The sequence below is a fragment of the Thrips palmi genome, unplaced genomic scaffold (genome assembly GCF_012932325.1).
Source record: "Thrips palmi isolate BJ-2018 unplaced genomic scaffold, TpBJ-2018v1 HiC_scaffold_2, whole genome shotgun sequence".
NCBI lineage: Eukaryota > Metazoa > Arthropoda > Insecta > Thysanoptera > Thripidae > Thrips > Thrips palmi.
In genome coordinates this window covers 10,704,186-10,710,091 of record NW_023144629.1, presented here as the reverse complement: position 1 = coordinate 10,710,091, position 5,906 = coordinate 10,704,186, and the positions used below count along the sequence as shown (strand labels likewise).

Sequence of the window (5,906 nt, the reverse complement as noted above, 5' to 3'; positions counted from 1 at the left end):
GGCGGTCACGAGGCCAATCACGAGGAAAAGGCAATGCCGGGCCAGGTCTGCCCCGGACCGGGGGCGAGCCTAGTCTTTTACCAGTCTCTACCGATTTTTAAATCTTTTGGCCCCGTTCTTGAGAAACTGCAATTTTTATTTCGGTCTACATCGGCTCCCCGCGTGGAGGCATGGTCGGTGGCCGACCTGGAGTTACGTAATCCCAAAAATAGGGAAACTTCTTCAAAAATTGGATGTTTCTAAAAGTAAACCTTAAAAATAGAGGCCTAATGTTGGTATTAAAAATAAGGGTCTAAAAATAGGCTCTAAAATAAGGCCCTTTAAAGTAGGTTCTTAAAATAGGTTTCAAAAATAGGTTTCAAAAATAGGCTCCAAAAATGTATTTTTGTAGCTCTTTAAAATTGGGTGCAAAAGCGGTCTCTAAATTAGTATTATGTCCTCTATATTTGGCAGAACATTTTTAGACACTAAAATTGGGATATAAATTTAGCCTAAAAATAGCGGTAGGACAAGTGAGCAGTAGGACAAACGCAGCCGCCCCAAAAGAAGATGTACTAAAGTTGTTGTCTCTTGGACTCTGAGCACAAAACAAAAAATCTAGTGTGCAGTAGTTGGGACGAGAAACTAAAATCATATTGTGGGTTCAAACCTCTATCGTAGTCCAAATTTCATCCCTTATCATAATTGCTGTCTGGAATAAAAAAATAAAATAAAATAACAACAAATACAAAAGCTAACTCAGTTATGGTAAAAAAAAAGTAGAGTTAACTTACATGTCAACATGGCCCACAAAAGAAGATGTACTCAAGTTTCAGACTCTTGGACACTATCAGAGTACAAAACGAAAAAAATATAGAGTGAAGTGGCTGTGACGAGCAACTTAAAAGTCAAATCTGGAGTTCAAAATCTCAATCGTAGTCCAAGTTTCATCCCACATCTTGATTGCTTCTCTGGAACGAAAAAAATAAAAAAAAAACTAACAACACATATAAAAACCCAAACCAGTAGCTATGACATGATGTTTACTTACATTAAAATTTAGTTGCACACTTTGAGAACAATAAGAGACTAGAAGAATCATTATTGAGTTCTATTTCTGTGCCGATTCATTTTGAAAAGATGTTGGGGTTTGGAATCATCATGAAGGCAAAGTTTCTCTGCCGTCTCTTCATGGTCCCTCTGAAACATTTAAAAAAAAGATAAACAACTGATGAAAAGGACAATGTTTAAAAAATTTTGGATGGATAGCATTGGTGTCTTCTCGCGTGCAATGAACGGTTCAAAGAAAAAAAAGGGGCTTTGTGGTGTATGTACAATTGAGTCCATAACCTCAGAACTGGTAGCAAAGTATTACAGAACTTCCAATTATCATCAGCGAAACTTGCGAGCTATGTAGATAACCCTTGTTGCGAGTGCCGAACACAAAAAGGGCCGGGAAACACCGTGAGTTTACAACTAAAGAATTTCGGCAATAATGTTGGGTTTTAGGTGCCGACCTTGTTAGGTTACAGGCCGCGGCCCCCGGGCACCGTTGAAATATGTATTACTAAGTACAAAAAAAACTTACCTATTTATTCCCATTTGAAGAGACCACCCGTGCTTCAAATTTGTTTCTCTTCCATCCATTGTTCTTGTCAGCACAAGGAAAAAATCTCATTCAACGAACGTTAATGAAAGCAGATGATACTCGTCTGGTGCTGTCGTGTGTGCTAGTTTTGGCAGGATGCTCTCATCTTTGTGATACCCCAAACGAATGGTTCCAAGAGCCTTGCCGCGCGGGGTCCGCGGGCGCCCGCGGGGCTGAGCCTAGCCGGGAAGCATTGTTGAATTCCGCGAGGCTGCGCCGCGCCACAGCCAGACAGACTCCCACCCCCCCCGGCAGCCCCCCCTATTATTTGTTAGGATACGCACTTCGTTTCTGGACTCTGGAGTAAAAGCTAGCTGACACCTTTGTGTCTCGTAGTATTAGGTATATTTTAAAGCAAAGGTACCAAAGGTATCATCTGCTAAAAACATAGTTCGAGCGAAGAGTATAACACAGAAACAACGACAGGAACGCCGAGAGGGCGCGCTAAGACAAGACACAAGACAGTCGGAAAGAGGAGCCAACTTAATAACACCAAAATGCTGCCAACCTAACCGGGGCGGTTTATTTGAACGGTCGTCCGCGCCAGCTCACGCTAGCCCCTCATTGGCCGGCGCTGATGGCGGGGCGCGGGGAGGACGGGGGACGTACCCCCACTCCGGCCTCCGCTGGCCGTCACCACGCCGCGCGCGATCCCTGTCCGCTGCAGGGATGAATGATCATTACATGGCATGCCCCTGGAATTAAGGGTGTACTAGGGGGTCACTTGTATGGGACGTGCATCTCGCAAGGACGAACAGCGTACTTCCTACTCTGGACATCAGGCGGAGATGTAATGTCGGCCCGAACAGTGCACCTGGCTAACCCAACCATACTTCCAAACACTATCTGTGTTCAGGCTGAAACATCGGACCAACAATCTGTGTGAATCCTGCAACAAACTGCTGAGATCCAGGACAGGGGCACACAAGCCTGGGTTGTGGCATTTTCTAAGTAAGCAACCATATCTTTAAGGTTATTGTAAGGTGAAAATCCTATTTTTAAGATGAGGTGTTGCAGTTCTTTCAATTTATGACCGTTTTAAGTACCCCCAATATTTTCTGACAGGTTTTCATGAATTTTTTTGTTCTTCCATACCTTGTAGAATCTGCAGGGCTTAGCCTTCAAGTGCTAAAAAATTATCTGATAGGGACAAAAGAATAAAGTGACACAAACCTTGACCATAATATTAAGTTTTGAAAAAAATCACCACTGGGCCAATTTCAAAATTTGAACAAATTCCGAAAAGGGCATTTCACTTTATTCTTAAGAGCTCTACAAACTAGTTTTTCAATTATTCAAGGCTGAACAACTATTGATTCAACAGGTAGAGACTTAGGAAAAACAAAAAAAATCAAGAAATGTCTTGTTTATAAAGTGTTTGGGAGTTGAGCCTCATCAGTGGCACTTATTTTCATGAGCACCTCCTCAAAAGAAGTTAAAGCAGATTCTCATTTTTTTTCAATTCTTTACAGTAACCTTAATCAGTTAAATCAATACTAAGAACAACCCTGACATATTTTTATCTTTCAGATGCACTCCAAAAATATGAATCTTATAGTCATATCACTACAAGGAGTGCCGAAATGGGGATGAATCTCACCAGATCCCGTAAAGTTTCAGCGGTTAACAACGACCGAAGGATTAAAAATTTTACCGAAGACATGCTTGAGGGGAGAATCTCTATAAACGCATTTCTTCACAAAGTGTCAATCAGGGTCCTGAATGTGTATGATCGATTCATTGTCTAAACATTTGCGAGCTTCTGCGTGGAGTGTGAGGAACCTTAAGCTTTCTGAGTTGCTCTGTCCATGATTTTTTCTATAAGTGTTCCTTTTTTTAGAACAATGTTTTATGTTTCATTGTATGTAATAATGATTTTGTTTCTTAAATGTGTGCTAACTATAACTGACTCTGCACTTGAAGAATAAATGTTGCTCTTGTATCTGATGTTCGAGGTCTCTTTCTTTGACTGACTCCCGTGTGTGATTCACCTGGTCCATTGTTGATCGCTGCCATGCGTGACAATTTCCTGATCATAAATTCTCCAACATCTGAAATTCTCACGGCACTGTTACTGAAACCAGTTCATCAGTATTGACTCTGCATTTGCACCTAAGGTTTCAACGACTTCACATAGCAGTTAAAATGTTAGAAGACTGAGGCTATCTTAGTGGTGGAAAGAGAAGCTATTCAGTTCATGGTATTTAGAATTTATTATGAAAATTAACAACAAAGTAATAAGAAAGCATGTATCGTAGCAACAATCATAGCAACAGCAGTCAAAGTCCCAGCACTTGAAGGTAAAGTTGCCACCTGTAACAAGACAAAGCAGAGAAGAGCAAGAAAATGAATGATGGAGATTCACCAAATATTCATTCTCTATATTCTCTCTATATCTCACCTTAATATCTGTCTTGAAAAGCCATAACCACTAGAAGTCTCTCTCTGTCTTGAAATGTTGAAACCGCGTTTTCACATTTTCACATGTGTAAAGTTAATTCAGAATGAACTGGTTTCTTCCTCTTAATACCAAGAGTGGAGAGTGCAATTGAAATGCTTCAAATACATGACTGAGCAAATGTTTTGTTTTCCTGAAGTCGCTGTCGGTCCGGCCGGCCTTGTGTCGGCTGCATGCTGTTGATGCTGGTGGTATGTTCCACTCACCCATGCGTTCCTGTAGGTCCATGTGGTCAGAAACATCGATACCTCGAGCTCGTTGATAGCTCGAGGGCGGCATGATGGCGGTGGTGCCCGCTCTGCTCGAGAACACTTTCCATCGCGGCAAATACGAAAAGAATGATAAAGTGAAATAAAGTTATTTCCTAACTCAGGTTTAGTTATCACAGCCAGGATCATAGCAGAGGTCACATAAGAGCTGCCCGACATTAGTTTTTACTATAGGCAATAACTTAAAGCTAATAAGAGATATTACCAATAACTTACTTAGTTAACTTAGATATCTTATTTAGTGTAATTAACATAGATACTTAATTAAGTTCGGAGAAAATAACTTCGGAGAAACAAGACACCCCCGGATAAATGTCAGAAAGTGTACGGGCATAAAGGAAAGTCCATTAATATACAAACCCAGCCTTCGTAAAAATTGCGTTTATCATTTCAAAACTATTAAAAACTAACGTCTCCTTAAACAAAAATGGCCGTGAGGTAACCGTTAGCCCTGCCTAAACAAAAGTCAGAATCTGTATGGACAGAATGGGTGGTTAATAAATAAACCACCCCAATATTTGGTTAAATTTCGTTCTCTTTACAAAAACTTTCTAAAACTAACGTCATTTTATCACTAAATGACACTAAAGCAGCCGTTTGCTCTGCCTGTGGAAAAGTCAGAAACTGTACGGACATAAAGGAAGGGTTAATAAATAAACTAACCCAATCTTTGATTAAACTTCGTTCTCTTTATGAAAACTTTCTAAAACTAACGTTTTTTCATCGTAACGTAACATTAGGGCAGCCGTTTGCCCTGCCTTGGTAAAAGTCAGAAACTGTACTGACATGAAGGGAGGTCAATGAATTAACTATCTCAGTCTTCGATTAAATTGCGTTCTCTTTACCATAACTATCTAAAACTAACGTTTTCTAATCGCAAAATAGCAAAAAGGCAGCCGTTTGCAGTGCCTGGAGGAAGGTCAGAATGTGTCCGGACATAATGGAATTTCCGATGATATACGAACCCAGCTTTTGTTTAAATAACCTTTTGCGCATCAAAACAATTCAAAACCAACAAGTCTTTATCTGAAAATGGACTGAAGACAGCCGCTGGCACTGCCCGGAAAAATGTCAGAAAGTGTACGGGCATAAAGGAAAGTCCATTAATATACAAACCCAGCCAGCCTTCGTAAAAATTGCGTTTATCATTTCAAAACTATTGAAAACTAACGTCTCCTTAAACAAAAATGGCCGTGAGGTAACCGTTAGCCCTGCCTGAACAAAAGTCAAAATCTGTATGGACAGAATGGGTGGTTAATAAATAAACCACCCAAATATTTAATTAAATTTCGTTCTCTTTACAAAAACTTTCTAAAACTTACGTCATTTTATCACTAAATGACACTAAAGCAGCCGTTTGCCCTGCCTTAGGAAAAGTCAGAAACTGTACGGACATAAAGGAAGGGTTAATAAATAAACTAACCCAATCTTTGATTAAACTTTGTTCTCTTTACCAAAACTATCTAAAACTAACGTTTTTTTCATCGCAAAGTAACATTAGGGCAGCCGTTTGCCCTGCCTTGGTAAAAGTCAGAAACTGTACTGACATAAA

General features: G+C 40.1%; 1 long non-coding RNA gene across 1 annotated transcript; it reads right to left on the bottom strand.

Moving 5' to 3' along the window:
- Positions 1 to 1,135: 1,135 nt before the first annotated feature.
- LOC117647579 lies at positions 1,136 to 2,047 on the bottom strand. Its single transcript, XR_004587835.1, has 3 exons — positions 2,015 to 2,047; positions 1,568 to 1,652; positions 1,136 to 1,179 (listed from the first exon to the last, which is right to left on the bottom strand). It is a non-coding gene; the product is annotated as an uncharacterized LOC117647579 (long non-coding RNA).
- Positions 2,048 to 5,906: the final 3,859 nt, after the last annotated feature.